This window comes from Anser brachyrhynchus (assembly GCF_964034855.1).
Source record: "Anser brachyrhynchus genome assembly, chromosome: 2".
Taxonomy (NCBI): Eukaryota; Metazoa; Chordata; class Aves; order Anseriformes; family Anatidae; genus Anser; species Anser brachyrhynchus.
The window spans coordinates 135,616,340-135,642,494 of record NC_137695.1 but is presented as its reverse complement, the minus strand read 5'-3'; the positions used below and the strand labels follow the sequence as shown (position 1 = coordinate 135,642,494).

Genomic DNA, 26,155 nt, shown 5'->3' with positions numbered 1-26,155 from the left:
TTTGTTATAAAAGAACAGCATTTAGCGGTTAGCCTATGCAGATATCCATGCTACTGCACCTTCCTTTCTGTTGCTTCTCATGCTTGCCTGACTGATGTGATTGAAGTTGTGCCTATCCACACTGCTGTCAGACCCCCAGTCACCCTCTGAGAGCAGTACAAACAGTCTGGAGGCAGTTCTTATGCCAGTTTGGGACTGACTGTACCTCAGGGAACAAACACGTCATCTGGCCACCTCATATCAACAGATAAAGCATCACAACCCTCTCCTCCAGCCTATGGAGAGCCTTGTCTAATTCAGCTAAATATTCTTAAAAACCGAGTGGAAATTTTTCTAGGTAGTGCTTGTCACCATGCATTTTATTTAGGTACCTGCCCTACCAGCCCTCCTTAATTTCCATACATTTGTCCCACCTTTCAAGTACATTAGTTCCTATGGCAACAAGGATGCCATTGGCATGGGCAAGCTCAATGGCATTCATAATCCCTCTTTAAAGTCCATTTATAAAACGTAAAGTCACTTATACTATGGTTGTCAAATAAAGAAAGTGTTTATGGGCCAGCTTTGGATCCACTGATGTGGGTAGGAATTCTGCTACTGCCTTCAGTTGCATCCAGTATGGTCCTTATGCTGCACACCATATGTCTCGCTAACCACCACACAATCCCTCACCCCAGACTGCTAGCTCCTCTCTTTTTTGGAAGGAAAACTAGTGAGACTGATTCATGCAAAGTACCCTCATTGTTTATAATGAAGATTAAAAGCATAATTATTTTTAGGAGCTCTTCAGTGATATGAATTTTTAGACTTTAGAGAGAGATGTCAGATGATCTAGTCCTTGACTTTATAAAGACAATTTCCTCAGGTGCTGCGCTCTCTTCTGTTTCATGTCACTGCACCCACCTCCCACATACTCCTGGCTGCCATTTTAAAGAATAGCATAGGAATTATTTCAGACATGTAGAAGATGGGGTGTGATTCAGTTCGAGATCTCAGTGGGCTGCAGGGACAAAATTGGCAATTGTGAAGAACCTTCCTACACGTTTTCCATATATTTCATATGTCATCCCACAAAAGGAATGAAAATAGAAAAGTCCCTTTCACTGAAGCTGTGAGAAGAGGATAGAAATCAGAGAGGTGAGTAAAGTGTGCCAGAATGCCTCCATTTTACACAAGCTACTCCAAAAAAACAGGGAGTAGTCATCTCCTACACACAATATTTCTTAAAACCTGTGCCACTAGACCTTAGAGTATGAGAAGAATCTAGACGCTGGCACCAACACCAACACAATGCTTTCATTATTTATCATCTGCAAGCAGTGTGTTTAGGACAGAGAAGAAATTCAGACAGACCAAGATTCCTGCCCTAGAAAGCCTACAAAAACTAAAAGTGGAATTAACAGCCAACAGTAAGTAAATAAATAACATTGCTTGTGTGAATTGGTAGATCGACGTTACTGGAGTTCTGGACAAGGTACTTCGGAAAGAGGTTTGGAAGGAGGGAGGGAGTTCCCCTATGCATCACAATGAAGAGAGACTTATTTCTATGCGTAAAAGGAAGAATCAAAATGACCATGTGAAAAGGACCTTTCCTGAAGTGCCCTGGGGACCTTCTGAAAAATAGTGCCTGAAGCTCACTGATCTCTTGAAGCTTCTTTAAGTCATTTTCAAGCATCCCACTGGGACATCTAGGATGGGACAATCCTTATGAAGGCAACCGACGATCCTATAGAGGGATCAAATGAAGTCTCAAGAAACAGCATGTGTTTGTCAAAATCCAGCTTTGTGGCAGTGAAGGGTGCTAAGTTTTCGAAATATTCAGTGCTAAATAGGGAAGGCTACAAGAAGTTTTAATGTCTTACATTAACTTTATCTTGAACTCTATTCAGCTCTGCCTGACTCTTTATGCAATATGGGACATATTGATATGTGTCAGTTCTGTCTGGAGGGATGTACCAAAAATATATCAATCTTGGTACATTATGAGACTGAATTGAATATTAAATTGTTATTCTACATAGGCAACACATTGCCTAGGTTGACTCACACATACAAAAGGAAACGTCTGACTTAATTTCTATGCTTTTTATGTTATTTCTGTGCATTTCTATCATCTTAAGAGGAATCTGGTCTACTTTCACATGTGAAGGTTGTTTCTTGGGAAAGAGAAACAGTGACATCCTGTGGTTAAACTGTGGGAAAAGTGTATATTTTGTCACACAGATGTCATTTCTCTTTTTCTATATGACTTAAGAACAATGCAAGTTTTCACCATGAAAAAAGAATATTGATTGGATAGCCCCAAATAGCACTTTATAAATGCAATAAGCTTTCTGTAAACATTAGATTACAGGTGTCAGTATATTGAAGACTTTTAACAAATGTGGCATTTTATGTTTGGTTAAACACTTACCAAAATACACTAGGACTACTTTTAAACATTTAGATAATAGTTTTAAAACACTTGCGAAAAATGGCTTTTGTGTGGAATCCTCTACATTTTTCAGACTTGAAAAACAAAGTCACATCAGAACTAGTATCTAGATTTTTCTCTCATAAGCTCCTTTAGGACTTATCATCTTTGGAAATACTTTGGTTACTGTTGTTCCCAGAATGTATTTGAAAGAATTCACCTTAATCAGAATATGATGGCATATTTCCAGGGTAAGCCAAGAGCACTAGCAGATGTAATAATTGAGCAGAGAATGTTCATATTCATGGGAAAAGAAAAATAAATAAATAAATAAATAAATAAATAAATAAGGAAGTAATTCTGGTACATTGATTTAAAAGGTGATTTCCTTACATGTGACTCTTTTAAGCTATTCTTCTTTAGACATTAGAAAACTTCTGACAATCCTGTACTGATAGAAATAATGTCTTTAGACAAAGCTGCAACAATTTAAGATAACGTACCAAAATAATGCCTCAAAGACTTTGCAATGGTATCAAAATCATATTTCCATAGGAGAAAAGAATGGCAGAATTCCTTCCCCCAGCATTAACTTAATGTCATATACTGGCAACATACTTAAGAACTTGTCTTAAGGCTCTATTTTCTTTTTAGATGTATGTTACAGAAAGATAATTTCTGTGGTTTTCCTCATATGTGATTCACATACCGGATTTTTCCTCTAGTATATTTTTTGTCATTTGCATGTTCCTCAGTCATGAGCTTGTCCCTTCTTACATTTAGTTTGCTTCTATTAAGATTCCCAGGGACACAAAGTCATGGGAGCTGTTAAATAATGGCTCCCCAGTTTCCACTACAGCTCTTGACAGTGGCAGCAATACAAAGAGCAAAGGTTCTCCTGTCCCCTGACTTCCCAAGTACAAATGGCCGAGCGGATGGGTGACAATGATGCAGAATGAAGTTGGAAAAGAAAACAAACTTGTTCAGACAGAAAGGTTGAAATGTGTTTCTTGAGCATAAGTGATTTTCTCCAGGGCTTCAGTTTCATGACTTTTTTCCCCTTCAATGCAAATAACCTACAAAGGTAAAAGCATGTTTATAGAAAAGGGGGGTATCTCAACTCAATGTAAACGCTGTGCAGAATGCACACATCCCTGATGGAAGGTGTGAATGCCAAACCATAAGCTATAAAGAAAGCATTGTTGCCAATGGATTACTTATAACCTTTCTTATCATTCAAAAGGTACACAGTTGGATAGGCACTTTTTTCTATACATAAAGCCAAATAAATAAGTAAATCCCCCCACATGGCATAGAGAGTATTCACTGAGATTGCTAATTTCAGAGACAAAAGAATATGCCATCTAACATTTGCATGTATTTCATTATGTTTGACTGGCATATGGTGATCCATAAGCTTACTGCTAATATAGTGCCTGTGTTTTTTAATTAAATTGATGGTCTTAAAAAAGGTACCTAGTCTCCTGAGTAAGGTATAATCTCTTCAATTTTGAATATTGCGTGGTCTCACACCAACTCTGCAGTAGTCCTAAAATTGCTTCAGACACTAGAAGTTGCTTCAGAATAATTTTTAAATATAGGCTTCTAAAATTATAGTAAAGGACAAAGCAAAACTATAACTAGGGATTTCCCCAAAGTAAAATGAAACATAGAACAGTGCAGGCTATAATTCAAATTGTCAATTAGATTTGACTCAGAGGAATCTGAAAATTAAGTTTTTAATTTCTATGTACTCCTTCCACTAATCTGTTTGTGAACTTCAGACTATCAGCTGAGAAACAAAAAGAGAGGAAAACTAGACTCTTTTGAACCAGAGATTTAATAACTCCCCCAGGTCACAGTGCTCATTATAGAGGGAATGAAGTGCTGGTTCTTGGGCAACAGAGCAAACATCTGCATCCTGCAACAAGCCAGGTGCTCTAAATCAGGGCAAAACCAAGGCAGCCCAAGCAGCAAAATCTGAGCATGTCCTCTGTCTCTGCAGCCTGCCTGGGTCCCTGCTATGACTGTGTCTGCAGCTGGAGCGACCTCCCAACCGAATAAGCACACCTGGAAACGCTGATGGGCAGCAGCTGTCTGGCACCCACAGCGAAATTCCCAGCAGGCGTCAGGTGTTTGCCTGACTTTTCCTAGGGGAGCTGGATGCATGTGCACTGTGCAAGCTTTAAAATGTCATTGTTAGTTTGCGTGTCAGTGAATAACATTTAGGACTTGAATCGAAATGACAAGGGAGAGAAACGTTCTGTGAGAGGTTCTGTTATTGGCAAAAATGCTCGCTGTATTTTTATTCTGAATTTCCTTTCTGTAAATCTTTCAACCGTCTTTGCTTGTGTACCGTAAAATGTTTACTTGCACACTCCTGGAATCTGTGCACACCTATCACAGTGAGTGTTCGCTCCATTATATTCTCACTACCAGACACAGCTTTATCAAAGCACAGAACTGATTTTCACACATTTCATCAAATAATTCCGAATATATGAACAGCTTATCACATGAACTGCTTATCTGCGCCTTTCTACCAACTCTGCATTTGGTCACCAAAAGCATATACCGTCTTCTTCCTGACTTCTGAAATTAAGAGAAGCATCCAAGACACTCACTGTAGTAGATACCTGTTTGCAAAGAGGTTTGCATACATATATGCTTTTTACCACTAGCATATGTGGAGTATTCACAGTCCTTCAGATATCCTCATGAACAAAAGCTTTCACACTTGAATGTTTGCAAGTCAAAGGCAGAGCAAATGCCACCAAAGGCTGCTTTTATGAATGGGGATCATGTGCTTTTATTTTACTCCAAAGGTTTATGCATCTGGGAGCTCTGTTGCATTGCTTGAACAATGCATTTTTGCTTTGATATTATTTCATTCTCAGCCTAGTCCAGGAGCTGTGTATTAAACACTTTTTTTAACTACATGAACAAAGCATTGGTTTTGCTCATGCTGCCCGTGTCAGTCTGTAAATGCACAACAGACATCTTCCAAGTTCTACAAAATCACCTTTTGGGTAAAACATATGCAAGAAAGAACATTCCCCGTTTGTCTGAGTTGTCCCAGCCATGCCCTCTGTTTACCCCCATGCTGCATCTCAGGATGTAGGAAGTCCAAAACCAAACAGAAATCCTACATTGTGTACACGTGCCATATGTGATTCCCCCAGTAGTTTATAGACTGTACAGATGACAGTGTAAATGCAATGTGCACTGGGTCCATCTGACAACTGTGCATGCACAGCTGCACAGCACGTGCAGAGTACATCAGACATGAGGATGGGATGCACTTCCAGTGCATGTGTAGGCCGTCTGGGTGGTGCATGCACACATATTTCTGGCCAGGAAACCCCTGTCACAAATGTGACAGTTCTAATCTAATCCAGAAGCAGTTCTGGTAACAAGTGTCAATCACTGCATCTCTTCCGCTTTCTCCCTTAGGCATGTCCTAGCCACTGCAGATTGTGGATGTGCTACCCGTCCACAACACGCTGCAGAGAACTATTACATTTACATTTCTTCTAACATTGCTCTTTGATAGGTTTCCCTTCTTTTCCCACCCTTAATCTATAGTTGATGTCAAGATTTATTCAGTCTGCATCATATTGTAAAGGTGCCTTCATGAAGGGAAATGCATAATGCATATAATTGTTAAACACTACTTGACATCCTGAGGGGCTTACCCCATGTACATACCCATTTGAAAGACAGCATCATCCAGAAAGTGTAGGGAGCAAACCTAGTGCTCTTATCCAGACAGACATGGTCACTACTCTTGTATGGGGAGACCAGGATCAGCCACTGAGAATCAGTTACACACATTTCCAACAGAGCTTAGCTGTGTATTGGCAAAGCTGCTCTGAAACCCTCTGCCACACTGAAAGCCTCCTGTAAACAATTTGGCTTGTCTTTGACCATTTCACTGGATTACTTGATACAAACGTTGAGCATTTGTTGCTGACTGTCACACAGTGCTCTCCAATTAGCCATCCACATATTAGTGGTAAAAGTAAACTACTGCTTTGCCGGTCTTTTCTGCTTCCCTGGTTTTGTGTTCACTGATGAGAAGAACCTGCTCGTTATGGATGGATGACTTTTTCTCTAAATTTCTGCTTTTTCTCAGGATGTCTATAGAACAGGACTGTGTTTTAATGTGATCTCAGCTCTGCATTTCTGTACTGTAAAAGAGGTTCAGATTTGACCTTTGACTGCTTTAACGTGACTTTTGGACGAGACATTTTCTTTCTTGAAAGGTATTTTACAGTTCAGATGATAGAGATGGATTCCAACCTTAAAGTCACCTAAGGAAATACATTTGCCAGAGTTACAATTATCCACCAGACTTTTTGGGAAATAAGTACCAGTGAAGAGTGTGGCACTGTACCTAGATTTATGCCAGCTGGACATTGTATCAATTTCATTAAAAAAAAAAAGTGTATATGGACACACATACATAAAATATGCAACATATTTCCAGAAAAATCATGCAGTTCGCTGCAACTTAATGAGCACTTAATCAGCTGATATTACAGTTATTACAATAACATTGCTATAACCTGTCCTACAAATTTAAAACCATCGAGAAGCTACTGCTCAAGCAATCTTGACTCTGATCCATATCTCCTTAAGTCACCTTGTTGTAATTCAATAGACTGTGTGATCACTGTCAAGAAGTTAAAGGTCTGTTCCACAGAGATGCAGCTTTGCTTTCAGAGATGGCACATTGTGCCAGAGATTTGAAAGCCTTGGTTAATGTTAAATCAGTATTAAGAGTAGTCTCAGTAGTTCCACATCTTTACATTTACATCATTGTCAGAGTATATTGATCAATGATGCACATTTTCTGGAACAGGTGGATCTAGTATAGCAGGAGCTAAGATATTTTGATGACTCTCTGATGGTGCAGTTGGTGGATACACAAGCAGTAAGTGTTGACAGAAGATCAGAATGATTTTCTTACATTATCTAGTATATTTTAATGTAATTTGTGTCTGTTCAGCAACAATCATTATCTGGTAACAAGTAGTTTTACAAGGAATTCCTTAAGACATGCAGGTACAGACTTTAAAGGAGATTTTTATGTTAAAGAAAAAAAAAAGAATATTTGTTATACTTCTTTCTGCAGAGCTTTATGTGTACAGATAGAGGAAAATATATCTGAAAAGGCAATATTTACTAAAACAGAAATATAAGAGGCACTTGCGGTGGCTCCGCAAGCAGAGTTCAAGGTTTCCTTGAAATCTCATGTTTTACATTAAAGTCTACAAGTTTCTGAACCATATACAAGTTCTGCAAACTGTCTCACACCAGTCAAATCTGTGTGCAGTTAAGAGGCAAAAATCTCCCTTGCACTGAAGCTTACACACCAGAATATCTGATTTACATCATTGCAAGTCTTTTAAGATTGCAGTTTGCCCTGCATCTGGATCCGGAGATGCTTAAGTAGCAGAGCTTGCTTTGAGTGATTGAACAGGGGCCAAAATAATACTTCCAATTAAAATCTGCATTTTCCAGCTCTGTCAGTAGCAGGAAGACTTGGCCACTTCTAACATCCCACTTCACCCATTTTAGTCACCGTGTGGGGCTGTTTGTAACAGCTGTGGCTTCAGGAAGGTACCTGTCACTGAGGATGACAGTGGTCTCAGCACGCCCTGAGGGTTTCAGTGCCACGGCCAGTCCTGTAAGAGGGTAAAAGTGAGTGCTGTGTGGGAAGTCAATGGTAACTATCATCATGCTCGTGAAAGATAGCTCAGGTCTCAAGATCACCATGGCTCACAATGGCAGCTAGTCGGGCGTGCACAAGGACCACTTTAGTGTTTTCTTCATTGCTGCTCCTAGCCCTCATGTTTCTGGCATGGCTGCTCGCGCAGAGAAAAGAGCAGCCGTGAGCACGATGAGAGCAACCCGAGGGAATGGAACCCCAGTATAAAGAACATGCTGTTTTACTTAGACACTTTTTCATAAAAATGAGAAAAAAACTTAAAACAACATGTACGTCGTCGATGTAGTTTCCCTTGGATTAAAAACAGAACACTAGACACGTATTTAATCAGTTTTGCTGTCCCTGGGGGTGTTAATATTTGGCACGCTCCCCCTTTCAATTAAGAGCTGGTTCTCTTGTTCTTAAATAAAAATAGTCAGGAAATTTCCATGAATGCTTTCTCATAGAAAATGCATTTTCTGCAAAACTGAACTTTGAGGAAATATTAATATTCCTTGAGGTTTCTGAGTCTTCACTGTGCAACATTGACTCCAAGGGGAATGTTTTGCTTAGTTAAAACATTTCAATCAGATCAGTTAGACTGTACTTAATGGTCACAGAAGTCATAGCAGTACCTTAAGGGAGTTTAGTTCAGATAATGCTTGCCCCAGTTCTTTTTGCCAAAGCTTCCTTGACTGAGCATAGACATTCCTGAAGCTGAAACATCGGACAAGATCCAGCTCAGCTGGAGACTCCAAAACACAGTGGACAGACAAATGGGAACTCTGCATCTAAGCTACAGTTCCCAGGAGGAATCAGAGGAGCTCCTACGGATAACATTTTAGCTGAAGTCAACAAACCAAAATTAGACATTTTTATTTGGAACTATTAAGGCACTTAACTTCAATCAAAAGAATTGAAAAGATCTGCTGAAATACATTTTAACTAGTTCTGTAAAAAATGATATTTGTTGTTTTCCTCCTTTTAAAAGCAAATAGAAATAATCCTTCAATTGTTGTTCCACCTTTATGTGTTAAGCAAGGGTGACAGAAACCTGGGTGGACCCAGTAAGTCATCTCCCAGACTGCTAAAGTTTAAGGCCAGGAAGGCCAACATTTTATGCAGGCTTCACATACTGAGTGAGTCCACTAATATGTGTGACTAAAACAAAACTTATGTTGAGTGAAAGCACATCTTCCAGAAAAGCATTCAGACTTGTTTAGGCAATATCACTGCTGGGTGGTTTTATTTTTATTTTTATTTTTATTTTTATTTTTATTTTTATTTTTGGTATTTTATTGCAGCAGTTATTTGCCCTTGTTGCTCAGAGCACATCTGATGTTTTCTTCTGACTTCATCTGGCCAGAGCCTCCAGCTGTAACTCTTATTATGGCCATATCTGTTGGATACTTCAACATCCATCTTTTCATTCGAATAAACACATTGAGCTTTAAGTTTGTGAAGGTAAAGTAACTTCTTTAGCTCTCAAATAAATTTGCATATTCTTTTTGGTCATATTCCTTTATTCTTTTTTTTTTTTTTCCAAGTGGTCAACATCTTGATAAAAATCTGGTTGTAGACCTGTGTGCCATGTTCTCATATTAGCTTTACCAGTACACACACAAGAGAAAAATAATTCCAAATTTCTACAGGCTGACCTACTTGTATACTTGGGGACTGTATAAGTCATTTGGCTTCCCCACCACAACTGTAAATTGTCATGAACTTTAATGAATTTTCATGTCTTATGTCTTATATTCCCTTACAGCTCCTTTCCATATACTTCATAAACTCTGCTAGAGCATACTAACTATTTATAAAGTACTACAACTTTCCCTTGACAAATTTACCATACAGGAATAAACCTAATATATTCTATGCTCCAAAAACTAATCTGAACTTCGACTTATTTTTCTGTAATATATGCAATTATCTTGAGAGAAGGATTTTTATGAAGATGTGGTGATGTCTCCATTCATTCTTCCCTTTCTTTCCCATTTTTTTGGTTTTTTGACAGAACAATACTTAAGCGAAACAGCCAGAATTCAGTCAATTAAAGGGCAGTAGAGGTAAGTTTTCAGAATTTTCTGGTTTTTCTTTTGTTTCCTTTTCCCCCTGTTATTCCTAGTCAAGTATTTTCATTAAAAATAAATAAATAAATCTACAAGATAATATAAATATATATACGTGTGTGCGTGTAACATTGATCAACTCCAGAAGACTAAGAAGTAAAAAGGCTAGGAAGGATTTCTATAGGGAAGACTGACCAGAAAGTGGAACAGAAGAGAGTTTATGGAAAGACAGAATAAAAGGAATAAGTGCAAAAGATTTAAGAGCTCCTCACAAGAATCAGATTGAGGAGACTAAGAAGAAAAAGAGATCTGTAAAGGCAGAGCTACTCAGATCACAGAAACTCTTATGTATCGTCTCAGAAATAACTGCATGACTGTCAGCGAAGGCAGAGGAGTGAAGTGCACTGGGGTTCTTGCCCTGGTTTTGCAGGTTTCAGTGGGAACAGAAGGGAGCACTTTGAAGTCCTAGACTGGGACAAAAACCTCACTGCTCAACAGGGGCTCATGGCTAGCAAGAGGACTGAAATCCACCCTGAATTAACCCTTGAAGAATAAATGCCATTGTTTTGGCTTGGAGAGTGGCTCATCTTTGGAAGGGGGCCCTAAGACTGTGACGTCCCGTGATTAAATCTCAGTGCCCCCGGGGGCAATCCTGGCCTAGGTTACTGATAACAAGGACGCTTTCCATCCACTTGCCAACCTTAGCTAAACAAGCTGCTTCTAAACCTCACTCCTTAAAGTCTTGACTGTCACAAAATTCCCACAGATTTCAGCTGATCAAGGTAATATTTCTGAATACCTGCTTTTCAGCTTAGATGGCACAATGTTAATAGAAAGCAATCATTCAGAATTAGCTATGAGTGATATTCCTGAGCTTTCAGTACTCGGAGTGCTTGAAGGGCACACAAATAAAAGGTGGTGTTCCTGATTTTTGTGTGCCATGCACATACAAGGAGCTCTCCCTCTTTGCACAGGGTAGCTGGGAATTGGTTCTCCTGGATTTATTACACCACTTCTCTTGTACACCATCTGAGAATCAAATTGTCTTTGTTTGCACTTTTTATTTTTAAGGTAGCAGTTTACTGCCTATATGTTGACCTTGTGTGTGCCTGTGTCTGTGTGTACATCTATGTAGAAAAGCTTAGCTTGGAATAATCAATTGAATATTAGGCAAACAAAGCAGAAAGAAAATCCCACTCCTTTCACTTCACTGAAGCTGTGGAAAGGCATGACAAGCAGCAAAACCCCAAGCCATACTCAACCCTGGTTCTGAACGCTGGCTCTGAACTAGCAGTGGACTTTACATCAGAAAAGCTGTGAGCCTAAGTCAAAGTCTAAAGAGTTAAAAGGTCAGGAAGGTAAACAGAATCAGGGCCACTGCAAGCTTTATAAGTCAGTAAAGGAATTTTAAAGCCATATGCTGCTTAACAGGCACTGGGGTAGAGGGAACGTGAGACTGGAGAAATATGATCTGTAGATCAAGTCCTAGTAACAATTCTGGCAGCAGCAACATTCAAAACCATCTGCAGCCAGTTTAGCAAACAATCTGGAACACCACCAGGAACAAATTAAAATAGTCAATCCTGGAAGTCATGAAAGCCTGTATGAACAAGAGCCTGAGCAAATGAAATGGTGTTTTCTTGAGAATATCTTGCAATATTCTCAAAAACATCAAAAGAATTTTTTTGCCCTCTCTTTCATGTGAAGACAAAAAGCCGAAAGGAGACTCATATGGGCAAGCAGAGAGAAAGGCGTTGCAGGACTGGAGCTCCAAAGCAATCAAAATGCCACAGATTTCACTGGCAGTAATGTTAATACAAGTCAGGAAGAGTCCTTGTGTACACTGCAGGGCCTCAGACCCGGATATTCCACTACACTTTGTACCACATGTTGAGTGCAGGAGCTGGGAAGCAAGTGTGCTGAGAAATCCCACGGAGAGGGGTGTGGGTGAGAAAACTGGCTAGCATATGTGCGGCTCCAACATACAGCAAACCGAACTCTCACTACATGGATTTCATTGTGCGGCACCTCCCAGCAAGGGGGGAAAAAATGTGCATGTGTGTAAGAGGTTAGGAGTCTAGGATGTAGCGCCAACAGGAAACGGAAAAGGGAGAGAAATAGAAAACCAGACGTGCGTAGAAACTGCAAGGAAACACACCTCTGTTAATGCTATCCAGCGAGGAGCACTGCCTTGGCAAATGGCTGGGATAGCGAATTGTCAGGGAGAAGAACGTGAGACGAAGTGTCTTCACAGGCCCACACACTGGGTGCAGCACAGTCAGGGTCTCTGCCGTGGGCCATGTTAACTCCCCCTGGGGACTTCTGTCCGCTAAGTCTCGCATCAGGTGTGATGCTGATGTTCGAAAGAGGCAGCTCCCACCCCTGCTGCTCCGGCACTGTCGCACCGCTCTGCTCCGGCAGTGAGGGCACAGCCCTGCTCCAAAGTGCCCTCCGCTTTACCTGAGAAAAGAGGGAAAGATTTTCAGTTGTGCGTTTGCCTGGATTGTTTTCATCAAAAGGGAAGTTGAGCTCAATCCAAGTTCCTAGCACATCAGATTCTCACTGGTTTAGGCTGAATATGAGGATCTCTCAGAGTGCTCTTTTCCCAGAGCAGTTTGACTCACCAGCAGAGACGGAAGGGCAGAACGAATGATCTGGGCCAGGTTTTTGCTCACACATTGCAGGATGTGAACAAGCAAGGTTCACATAGGCTGTCACGAAAAGGAACCTTAGTGGGATACCAGCTTCCTTTCTGTGCAGTCGGGGACAACATGAGAACAAAAATTAATTTCATATTAATCCTGCTCTGAGCTTTGCATAGTTTTAGTCATTCACCTCTCAGTTTTGTTAATCTGGAATTAACAGATACTAAGGCAAAGTTTTACTCAGCTTAACTGCAGATGTAAGTCCCACTGTCTTTGCCACAGATTGGTATGGGTGAGGCTGAAGCCCTGCTCCTCATCCCAAGGAGGGTTTGTGTTCACCAATTGTCACTGCAGTAGCAGAGCTGTGATGGAGCTCCCTCATTCCCCAGCCCTGACTTTAACCAGGAGAAGGGTGCTAAGCTCACCAGACATCCCAGACCAGCCTTGCACCCAGCTGTGAGGAGCCACATGACTCGTGCTAGGTGGCTGTTTCATCGCCATCTCTCTTTGTTGGTTATGTCATGGCTGCTCTTAATCTGGCTCTAAATCTGCAGTCAGAAAAAATAAAATAAAAGAGTGATTTATAACCAAGAAAGCATTTTCTGACAGACTGGGCTAGAGGAGGGGAAGCAAAGCAGGCACCTATAAAACACTATTTCAATTTGTGTATCAAGACTTTTATTAGCAAAGCTGATGGCAAGCGGCAGTCTGAGCTGATGAAGTTCACAATAAAAAAACCATAGAGACCATTCCCTGGCTTTTTAATTGTCCTTTCTAAATCACCCATGGTATGGATTTTGGAATTAAGTGGTTTAATAGCTGACTCAACTGAATGGTTTTGATGATGGTTTTATTCAAATGAGGGACAAGCTGCGCTTGCAGCGTAGAGAGGCTGGGGAGGGAGCAGCGGAGGCCCTGGGGGCAGGCACCGATGACGATGGGAACAACGGGAAGCCAGGAAAGATTTGTGCCCCCATGCAGAGACCAGCAGCCCCCCCAGAGTCTGCCTGGCTGCCAGGCCCCTGGCAGGAGCCCCACACGCACCTCGCTGCTCCCCACCAGTGGTACAGGATGTGGTGGGACCAGCCATGGTCCCTGCCCAGGCAGGGACCATGGAGAAGGGAGAAGACTTGGCTTCTCCCCCTGGGGCTTCTCCCCCAAGCTGGGGTTGATAGCTAGGGGATTTCTGGGGACAGACTGCTGCCCGAGCTCTCAGCACAGGCTAGTAGCTTCCTCACTGATGCTGCTGCAGGGAGCCAGGAGGGGGGGAGGTAAAATACGCTCTGCCCTGAGGTTCTGAAATGGCAAGATCACTCCTTCTTACCGAGGAACAGTTTAAAAACAGAAAGTCCTGTATTCATTCTCCCTCGTATCCTGCCTCATTTCATGGTCAAATTTCAGTATATTCCTGTACCTCACTAAAGCATAGCTATAAGGTACATAGCCCAGCACTCGCTGGGGCTGATACCAATGCAGTACCAGACAGATATGGAGAGCAAGCTGTATACCAAGAAAACATTTGGTGAAAGCCAAAACACCAGTCCCTGTCCTTGTCCCTGTCCCTGCACCCTGACCCTGTCCTTCCATCCTTGCAGCAGGAGCAGGAGGGGCGCAATATTTGGTCAAAAGGGCCACCCAAGGTAGGCAACAAAACTTTCAGCGTAGGTGTTCAGTTAAGTCTTTCTGGCTAAAGCAATATCCTGTAAAATCAATAGGAAAACCTAGATTCCTTTTCCTTCTAAGGCCCCCGGAGTGGGGGGTTGTCTGTCATTAGATGCCTCAGTTTGCCAGAAAAGATCTGCCTTTGAAGATCTTCAAAAACTCTTACCTTTTGTGGTCACTTGCAAGGGAATATAAGCACAGGGTTTAGCAGGGCTGTTTCATTAAGTACCCATAGCACTGATCTACATCTGACTGAATATGCCGTGACCTGTCATGCCCCATCTTTGGCAAAAGATTTTTTTCAATCTTCTAAGAATGTTTTATTCATACCTGTATCTAATTTTATTTGAAAACACAGAGGATTCGGAGTCAAACAAATAAATATCTGAAAACTCTTAGTGGTGAGTATCATTTCTCATTTTTCCTGTAAAGTTCCCAACCCTCCATAACATCTAATGGGCTGCAGGAAACAAACACAGCTGCTAAAACCCCTGCAAATGAATTAAAGAAGTAGAAATAATGATAAAACTGTTTACATAATTTCAGCCAATATCATTGTATTGTTTTGTTCATCTCAGACAGGCCTAAAATTTTGTAAAACTAATAAACCACAATATTTAGAGCAGATTCAGTAGTTGTGAGCATATACCAAGACCTCAGGCGCAAGACATAAAATAAATTGAAAAAATAAAAATAAAAGAAGGGAAAATGTAAAGTTCTGTTTTTCTTGAAAAGAAAGCCCCATTTGCCGCTCTTAGCACAAAATGGCCACCATAAGAAACAACTGCTTTTTTACTTCTTCTCTTTAAAGGAATATACTTTCATGTACTTTCTGCATATGTTGAGAAAGGGTGAATTAACCATGACTGCTTTTAAAGAGCACACACACACAGATTTCCTTACCATTCCTAAGGAATAACTCAGATTCCATAGCCCTGAGAGAGGGATACCAGAAAACCCAACAGGAAACTCATGGACAAATACAGTCACACGTAAAAACGCACAATGTATGAGCGTAGCAGGTGTATTCTGTGTTCATGGAAACATTGCATGAATTTTGGATAAAACTCCAAGGACAAATGTAAAAAAGAAAAAAAATAATCTTTATTCCTTATTAAACTTTATTAGTAAAATTGTTTCACTGCTAGGAAGCACTTATTGAAAGAATTTTAAATTATTGTAATTAAGTAGTTAAAAACCCACCGATTAAGAATTACCAGTGGTGGTTTTACCCTGCTGGGCAGCTGAGCTCCACCACAACCACTCACTTACTCCCCCTCCTCAAAGGGAATGGGGGAGAAAATACGATGGAAAGGGCTCAAGGGTTGAGATAAGGACAGGGAGATCACTCAATAATTATCATGACTGGCAAAATAGACTCACCATAGGGAGATTAATAAAATTTATTTCCTCTCACTAGCAGACTACATCAGTGAAAAACTAAAAGCAAACCAAAAACACCTTCCCCCATTCACCCTCTTCCACGTCCTCCTCCCCCCCAAGCTGCACAGAGTAACAGGGAACGGGGGCTGCGGTCAGACCCTGACGCTTCATCTCCGCTGCCCCTTCACGGTCACTCTGCCCCTGCTCCCCGTGGGGTCCCTCCCGCGGGATGCCGCCCTTCCCGAACTGAGCCTGCGGGGGCTGCCCACAGGCAGCAGCTCTTCAAGAACTGCTCCCACACGGCTCCGTACCACGGGGTCCATCCCCCAGGAGCAAACTGCTCCAGCACGGGTCCCCCACGGGCGGCAGCTCCCCCCAGACCCCTGCTCCTGCGTGGGCTCCTCTCCACGGGCTGCAGCTCCGGCCCGGGGCCTGCTCCTGCGGGGGCTCTCCATGGGCCGCAGCCTCCTCCAGGCCACATCCACCTGCTCCACCGGGGGCTCCTCCACGGGCTGCAGCGTGGAGATCTGCTCCGTGTGGGACCCGTGGGCTGCAGGGGGACAGCCTGCTCCACCAGGGGCCTCTGCACAGGCTGCAGGGGAACTGCTGCTGCGTGCCTGGAGCACCTCCTGCCCTCCTGCTGCACTGACCTGGGGGGCTGCAGGGCTGCTTCTCAGTCCTCACCCTCCCAGGTGCTGTTGCACAGCAGATCTTTTTTTTTTTTCTTTTTTTTTTTTTTCCTGTCTTAAAAATGCTCTCACAGAGATGCAAACAACATTGCTTATTGGTTCGGCTCTGGCCAGCAGCAGGTCCCTTTGGAGCCGGCTGGAGCTGGCTCTGATCTGACATGGAGCAGCTGCTGGGCTCTGCTCACATAGGCCAGCCCTTCAGCCCCCCTGCCATGCTCTTGCCACGTAAACCCAAGATGGTACCCTAATCTTGTGGTGTTTTTAATGGAAAATCTGTTCTGTGGAAGAAACATCAATTATTTTTTAAAATCTTCCTGGATTCCTGACCCCCATAAAAGACAATTATGATTTGAACTCTTCAGAAATCTGTTATTTGGTAACATCACATAAAACCTTTGTCTTTCCTGTGCACTGACATCCATCAAACAAAATCATTGCACCATCTTCAATCACCTGGTTAAGAAATACTACAGTTACTGTGATAGCACCTAATCAATATATTCTGTTTTGAAGATAAATCTTATTTCAGTAAATGCCTTGCTTCTTGGACAGCAGGAGACTGTTACTCAATGAAAATATTCTGTTTCATTCAGATTATCTCTTCATTAAAAGTTCATGGCTGGGGAAAAAAAAAAAAAAAAGTGTGGTTGGGAAGGCAATTTCTTACATGAATCTGAAGCTAACTAACTCTGTGGCCGAAACAAAAGGAAAACAGAAAAGGTGTTTTCTCCTGTCCATGAATCGAGGTACTACCTCCTGCTTATATGACTCCTCACACTGCCATTATCAACAAAGACGATTCACACTGGCCATCTAGAAGGGCTACCTGATCTAGTAGGTGTCCCTGCCCATGGCAAGGAGGTTGGAACTAGATGATCTTTAAGGTCCCTTCCAACCCAAACCACTCCATGATTCTATGATTCTGACTTGTACTTATATCTCCCAGACAGATGTCTTAAATATGGATTTTCCACCACAACTTAGCTTTACTTCAGTCTAAACTGAAACGGTTAAAACCAAGAAAAAATTTATATTAAAATAAAATAAAAGTAATATCTCAGAAATTGCTTCAGACTACATATTTTATAATTAATTTGGCATATTTTGTGTAAGCTAGGAATGCTTATTATTTTTAATATAAAATAGATATACTTTGGCAGGAGAAAGTCATTTCAGATTCAGTAATAAGCATATTAGTGTTTCTAGGTGTTCTAGGTGCTCTTGAAAGAGTATTTTGGAAGAAATTTCCATTCCATTCTTTTCTTAGGTGCTCTAAATATTCCACTGATCATTGAGAATTGCCACCGCATGGACAGGTGAAATCCTGCACAGCAAAAAAACAGTGTTGAAAACTCTATGGACATGGATGGAGCAGGCACTATACTTCAACAGTTTGAATTTTCATCATTGTAGTCATTTCCCTGGAAAATACTTCCCAGTATTTAGGTAACTGATTTATGTATAAAATCTGTTTTGCTACAAAATGCTTTCTGTATTATTTTAGAGTGGAAATATTTTATGTAATATGGAAATATTTTATGTAAGAATTGCCTCGGTTAAAACTTAAAATACAATTTTCCCCATAGTTCTTTTATTCCATAACCCCCCCCCCCCCCCCCAAAAAAAAAAAGGATTAGCACCAAGAAATTTAAGTGATTTGCACAAATGGAGGTGTTCAAAGATGCTCCAGTTCTGAAAGTTCACAGCAAGTGAAAAGCTTTAATTATCTGAACCATCCAGATAGTGAAATGGGGGTGATTCATCATTCCATTAGACAATTCACGTTATATCTCCAATTACATCTAAGATATAAATGGATATAAAGCTTACGGTACTCTGGAAGATTCCAAGACAGCTTTAATTGATTTCATTGGGAATTCCATTTGTGTACCTAAGGGGAGATTTTGGCTGTTCATATTAAAATGCAGCATCTCAACATACTTAAATAGTGTTAGAAGAATCTGAAAGAATGGACAGCTTAGGTTTTTCTCAAGAGACATCAGGATGCTGCAGCTTACATGAAGTATATAACAATAACAAATATAATAGTATATAGTATATATAGTACATAGTATATACTATATAGTATATACTATATATACTATATAGTATACTATACTATAGTATACTATAGTATATAGTATATACTGTATACTCTATATAGTATATAGTATATAACAATAATAAGTATAATAGTATATAACAATAATAAATAACAATAATTTGAAAATATGAGTATTCACATCAACAAGGATTTCAGTGTAGTGATGCACTTTGGAAAACAGGGCTGCATCAAATAGCATTCCTGAGTTTACACCGGTTTAATTTCTAAGAGATTTCTGAAAGAAATAACAAAGCCTGATCTGAGAGTTAATGGCTAAGGACTGCTGTATATTCATATTTGTTTGGAACAGTTTAGTAGGCTGCCTTGTTGTGCCTTCATGCCCTTCTGCAAGCAACAGTGGTGCATGAGCATGTGGTAATGAGCGTCCTTAAGGCGGAGGGATTCCAGCCAACCCTGCAGAGTGTTCTGGGCTGTCCAGCAGCATGAGAGGGACTTCAGGTTGTGAATAAAAGACTTGCATCTCCTTCAGTTCAATATACTGTCTCAGCTATTTCTTCAGGAACAGGAAGGGAGGGGAGAAGCAGCAGCACTGCAGGCCCCTCTCAGGGGTTAAAAACCTGGTATTTTTTGGCTTTGGCTGGATGGCTGCAGGTCGTGCACAGAAGTGTGAGTATAGGGGAGTACTCACTGGGTGAGTATGCAATAGCCAGGGACAGTGGTGCTCTGTATTTTACTCTCAACAGATGCCAAGTCAATGGGCAGTAGGACAGCAAGAAGTAGTTTTCATTTCCTGCCTAAATGTTTTTCTCAGGGTAGCATACAGTCAGCGGAACTGCTCATTTATGTCAGTAAGTTCAGTGTCTGTTGGGCATTAACTGAGGCAAGTGTACCCTGCTTAATTTCATAGTTGCCAAGTAACTTTATTTCATGCTATGCTCTTTTTGCAAGAAAATCTGAACAATGTTTTAGAAGGAAGCTTGTCTGTCCCATTTTACCCTCTTGCATTTGGTCTCCTGACTGTCTTTAGCCCACTGCTGTCTCACAAAATCTCCTTTGGGCAGTAGTAGCATAGTTAAAAGCTCAGAGATTTATGGCTTCAATTGTTTAGCTCAGTGGCAATAATGCATCATGACAGAAGCAATTGTTGGAACAGGCAGCTATGATACCATTCTTTTATGAAAAACCGTAGTTTGAGATAAGGAAGGCAAAAGAAGTCTCTTGTGAATATTATTATCCTCTGGAAATTATCCCAAAAAGATTTGCAGTTTCTCTATAGGCTATGGCTAGAGTTCATTGATCCACAGACTATCATCCTGAATAGCAGATTAAAAACAGATGGCCATAGATCTGCTCTTGGCTACAAATCTCAAAAGAAATGAGAGGGAGTACAGTGGTGACTGACCACAAATGAAAGGATAGTAAGGATTCTTTTTTTTTTTTTTTTTTTTTAATTCCCTCTTTGGTTCTTGTATAGTTTTATACAATGTCCATTGTAGTTAGAACTCAAATAATATTAACATAGAGAAGGTATGCAAAGTAAACCAAAGTAGATCAAAATTATACAAAGTACCCTAAAAATACATTACAAAATCTTTTATGTGGGGCCTTTGTTAGGTTATTGTGCTGGAGCAGCACATTGCCAGTGAAAAGAGCCTTTGTATAAACTGACTTGAATTAATGGTAGTACTTTTGCTTTAGTGGCTCGGGTCAAGTGAAGAGTAGGTATAAATTATGTGTCCTTATAAAAGTGATAAATATATACTGAAAAGTAAGGCAATATAGAGAGTGAATCCCTAAATATTTTAACTGTCAGGTCAAAATCCTTGTTTTCATTTAACATATGTCCATATGCAGATTTGTTAATATAGCAAGTAATATCAGTCCTTTCGCATATAAGTGCAACCTCACAGACCAAGGTCTTCCATCTTCTTTTTTATTTCCATAGTGTTTGGAATAAAGATATTCCATTTATTGTGGAGTTCTATTCCACTTTAAGTAATATTTTCCTTTTTCTCTGCTCTGAATTTATTGAAATGGTAAGCTGAAACTCCAAAATTACTCATGATATAAAAATTCCAGAAAATGTTAGTACATGCTCATTGAAGCAATATATTTCAACATTGTTTTATTCTGACCTCAGTATCATCATTCTGACAAGATAAAAATCCTTCAACTCAAGACTGTAAAAATTCTGAATTTGCAGTTATTGTGTAAGACATTGTGTTTGGATTTGATTTTTTATTAAAACTATATAAAAAAATCAATCTTCAAATCATTTGAATAAGATAGTCAAACAATTAATCTTCTTTTGATTTTTTTTTCACAGTACATTTTCTCAAAATTAATAAATTAAGTATTTTGAAAATAAGGAAACTACACTTTCTTCAGGAAGCTCTTCTATTAAATAGTTTTGAGGCAATACTACTCTTAGATAGTAAGTCACAAGCCTGGGTAGTCAGTGAAATTCCCATACAGTTCATTATTTAGTTTCAATTCAGCTTTTTTTAAAATGTTTTTGAGCACAAATCAAGTGCAAGCATTTTTCATCAGGAATATACTTAATAACAACACGTTAATGGACTCAATAATATTAATTGTAATTCTATAACAATGCATAAACTATATAATCAATATTATTGTTATAAACATCTACAGTAAATGGTTGTAGGAATCAAATAATCAAATTATATTGTTTCTGTTCTTAGATTGAGAGTATTTTTATATTTCATTTATTCTTGGATACAGTTTACAAGCACAGCTGCACATACTTCAGATTCACTTTCAATGAAGCAGAGCATCTGTAAATGTCTGTTGTTCAAATATTTGAAATAATTTAATTCCAAAGTATGTAGCATGAAAAAATCTTTTTTCTTTTAAATGTTGATAGTACATGAAATACATGTCTACATTAGCTAGGTTTCTTTTTTACTATGATTGAAAGATGAAATATAAATAAATAAAACCATCTCAGCTCAGTTGATGTTCAGGAATTAGCATCAAATTATTGGAAGGTGTCAGCCCTTCGCAAGCTGCCCATGCTAGCATCTCCTGGAATGGTTAACAACTTAGAAACAAACCAACACAGAAGTTCTGGTCAAGACAGCTCTGTTTTCTGAATTAAAATCTGGATCTTAAACAGTCCAAATCGTCCAAAACGTTAGATGCAACTCAGATGTTCAGCTGCAGACCCATTGGAGTTCTTGTCTCCCTAAATTAAACTCACTTTTCCCCAAGACATTAAAATTTCATTTACATTGTTATTCTCCACCAATATGGAATGATTTATTTCTCATTTACATCAGACTAAATTGACAATTTTCTATCAAAATGTTTTCCCCTGTGAAAATTATTTTGCAATTAACACATAAGTTTTACTAAAAGAGTTCAAGGATATTAAACCTTTCAATTAATGATAAAAAAATCAAATGGAAAAAAATATTTTAAAGAAATATAAATATATTTTCCGTTAGTAGTGAACAAAAGGCATTTTATGTGCACATTTATTTTACTTGCCAAATCAATTTAACTACTGGAAAAAGGTTTTTTGTTTGTTTATTTGTTTGTTTGTTTGTTTTTGTTTTTTAATGAAAACAGCATTTTTCCCCAAAAATCCATCCTAAACATATGAAACTATTTTTTTTTAGAATAAAATATAAGAATTAATTTGTTCTGACATACTTATCCTCTCTTTAAACATCTCTGTTTTACGATGCTGCTGGGTACTGTCACAATTCACCTTCTAGACACGTCAGGGAATGTCTCAGGCACATCAAATATTTTTCAGGGGTCATTCCATGAATCCAGCACTTCTTCAATTATCTTTTTTGATGACCAACGAAATGATCCTTGTTGTCTTGATAAAAATCCATTCTTGGGAATGCTCTGCCTTTTCTGTCACTACAAAAACTAACTCCTCACAAATCCCAGATTGAAGAAGACAGCACCACTGCCATTATTCCAGATGTAGCCCCACAAAACCATTTTGAAAAATTCTGTCAGTTCCAAAAAATGTTACCTCTGATAATGAGTATTCCCTGTTTTCACTCCTCTGTAGCTAAATTTTAATGTAAGTTACACCAACTGAATTTTTTAAGGACTTCTGGTGGAGCAGATCTTTAACAGATGTATCAGCTTCAAGGTTAAAATCCTTATGTAACTAAGTTTTTGGAACATAAAAGGAGACTGAGACTGTCTTTGCTGTGGGCTGTTACTTAGCACATGTGCATGTGAAATCTACTACTTACATGGCATTATGTCAAGATCTCAAAAACCAGAGGCTCCTCCAAAATATGGAGAAGAGTACTTGCATATTAAGGAAATAGTGTGCTGCTCAAAGTGAAACATAGAGAGGATCAATCTTACTGTTTTGGTTCAGTAAGTCTGTGCAAAGTATGCTAATTCTGACATATTCATCCTGTAACAAAATGAATTCTTCTTTTCTCCTTATGAACCAAGCTAGGTCTATGGACTTAAGCAAAGAGGACAGAGATGGGTTGTACATTTTTTGGAGAATGGGAAATCATAAACTGTTAATTCCTCTGTTGAAAAATGGTCCAGTCCTTCAACAAAACATTAGACAAGTTAGAATTAGGTACATGGTTTTGAACTCTGTGAAGGAGGTGGACAATGAAAGTTGTTCATTAAAACAAATGTCAGCCAAACTTGCAATGTCTCTTGATTAGCAAAATGGCTTTGCATGTTATGCCTTAGAGTGCTTCCTCAAGGTCCAATTTCCCTAATTTTCTAAACTTGCGCTAATTAACTCTTCATGTGGAGACTCATTGTTACTGATGCAGTAATGAGCTGCACCAGTTACCAGATGCAAAATAAAATAAAATAATAATATTCATGACTCTCAGCTTCCAAGGCAAAGTCTTTGTCTTGTTGTTCCCCTTTTATATAGCTTTCTCTTGTGTGTTTAGTACAGGAACATCCTCCAAAGGAAAGGTGGACTCCCACATCATGCCTAGGCCTCTGTTTAGGAGGAGGCTTTTACTCATTTGTATTTCCAAGCTCAAGATGGCCAGCACATGAAATGCCCATGGAGACATGAGGTGGGATTCTGCATGCTCCCCCAAGCCTTCAAACCTTTCTGATATAGAGTCTGGCTCTGCACTGTTGGTGCAGTGGTTAAAAATAATTTTGAATAAAAAATCCTTATCCATAGCCCAGACTCATATCCCGAAGAGTTTATTATCTGAACAACGAAGGTCTGTAATCAAAATATCCTGACATTAAAGTTGCTGTTGTATCACCATATTTTTAAATATAGCCACAATTTCTCTCTAATTTAGTGTCTTATGCTCTGCAAAGACAGGCAACTGTTCAGCCAAGAGTGGTAAGGAAGGTTAACTAGCAGTTCCTGTCTTCAGAGATCAGCCAATGTCATTGATTATGGCAGTTGTATAAAGACGGAAATGAGGAAACCACATTAATTTTAGTGTTGTTGAATACTCATCATAGTGAAGGGTGAAGGACAAATGAATGCTTAATGAAAACAATTAGAACTATTGGAAAGGAATAGTTGTTCACAAAGTAAAACGGAAAAACCTATGAAGAGGTGGGTGTGTTTCTATGAGCTGTAAATGACATTACAGTCTTGGGAGGAGCAAGATGTGTTTGGACTACCAATTTTTGTCTATAATACACAGGTAGATGCTTAGAATTACACCTATATTCAAAAGGTTGATGGCAACTTACTAACCAGAGCCAGTAAGTCATAGCTACATGCACATTCAATGGGAATAGCACACTGGGAAGTGTGAACTGTCTGAATGGGACTCCCATGTCGTTCGGTAGACTGCCCAAGGAGTCAGACAGTCTTTGCTTCACTCACTGACTGGTCTGTTGAACTTAAACATCTGTTGGGCATGCAAGGGCATTTCAAACACTATAATAGCTGCTAGGAATATGTCTTGTTACCATTAACCCCTTTGTGTCACCAACTTCAAGGAGCAGAATATACACTGCAAGGTCTGGTACAAGTTAACACACTGCAATCTTTGCATGCAGACATAGCCCTGGCCAGGGATAATGAATTAATTTTCTCTGGAACTCAGACAAAGGCTGGCAAAACAGAAGTTTGCAGTGATGCCTTTCCCCTTGCTGTCTTTGTAAGAGGCAGGCTGACTGTGGATTGCTCTGCAGTGACTGTTGAATTTACTCTTGAGCAAATTTTTTTTTTGAAAGAATGCAAAAGAACTCAGCCTGGTGATTTTATCATATTCTTGCCTTTAATGCATTCCAGGAGAAAACAGATGACATCCTAAATGAAATCAGATACATAAGAGTATCCTCCACATAAATTTTAAGGGACAGAAATATTTTCAATAGAGGGACATTTGTTTAAGGTGGTATTAAAAATAGATAAATAAATAAATAAATAATCTTCCCCTTTCTTTTGGCTTTAGGCCTATTTTGAAATATAATGTGGCTATTTTGCCCTTCCACCCTTCTACTGTCACAGTTTTTATCTGGAACATTTTTTTATCAGATAGCAGTATCCTGTGCAACAGGAAAAATATATATATATATTTCTCTTTCAAAAAAAATAATCCAAAGGTTTCATTGTGGAATGAGAAAGGGTCTGATGACATTTTCTAGCAGCCAGCAAATCATGCTGTCATGCATAGGGAAAAAGCCACTAAAATATCCCCAGCTAAAATATCGCAAAATTATGTAGAGCTCAATTCTAGGGAGCCATCTGCCATGTGAAAGCTCCACTGATTTCTAAAGGCGTTCATCGCAGGCAAGCTTGCAGGACTGGACGCATAATTTGTCCCTTTTAGAAACTGTAGCTGTCAAAAAGAAGCCTTCATCACAAACACATGAGTGGCAGAGGCTGCCTGAAAAAAAAAAAAAAAAAAAAAAAAGGCCGTGAATTCAACTGGGCAAAAAATACACCAACATACCCTCGACAGGAGTTTTTGTGCTGTCTGTGTGCCACAGCTACAGGTGTAGAAATGAGCTACCCATGAAAGGTCTGATCCTGCCATGCGTATGCATGGAAATCTGGCTGCTCTCGGGAAGTTTTCTGTTCAGAAAGTGTGCAGATAAGGTTCCCCTTCAGTAACTGCCCCTTTCTGAATTATAAGGCCTTTTAAAACAAAAGTTAAATAATGCCAGCCCACTTGGAAGAATCTTCATAATACAGATATACAGACCATAAGCTACAGATCTATAGACTACAGTTATGTAGACTGAGATATGTATATGTGTGTATGTGTAAAATTTTAGTATTTCCAGTCGTTTTATTAAGAAGTATATGCTGGGGATGGTTTTGTGGGTCCTACCTTGGGACAGAAAGATGGTCTAACAGCCTCTCAGCGTCCTCCCTCCCAGCTCTATGTTTTTGGGAACACTGAACCTAGATGTGGAGGAAGAAATCTGCAGAGAGGCAGAAGGGGATGTGTTTTACAAATTGCAGCCTCATGAGGACTGCAACAACATTAAACACCCGTGGAGAGTTTCTATAATACCAATACTAAATGAAAAATCTTTTATGGCAATAGTG

The 26,155-nt window shown here is 39.6% G+C and overlaps 1 long non-coding RNA gene across 1 annotated transcript in view; it reads left to right on the top strand.

The window, feature by feature from the left end:
• Nucleotides 1-1,315: 1,315 nt before the first annotated feature.
• LOC308190009 overlaps nucleotides 1,316-26,155 on the top strand; it is a 57,981-nt gene continuing 33,141 nt past the window's right edge. Inside the window, exons 1-2 of the long non-coding RNA XR_013946774.1 lie at nucleotides 1,316-1,409; nucleotides 10,144-10,195. This is a non-coding gene — a long non-coding RNA (uncharacterized lncRNA). The remainder of the gene's footprint in view (nucleotides 1,410-10,143; nucleotides 10,196-26,155) is intronic.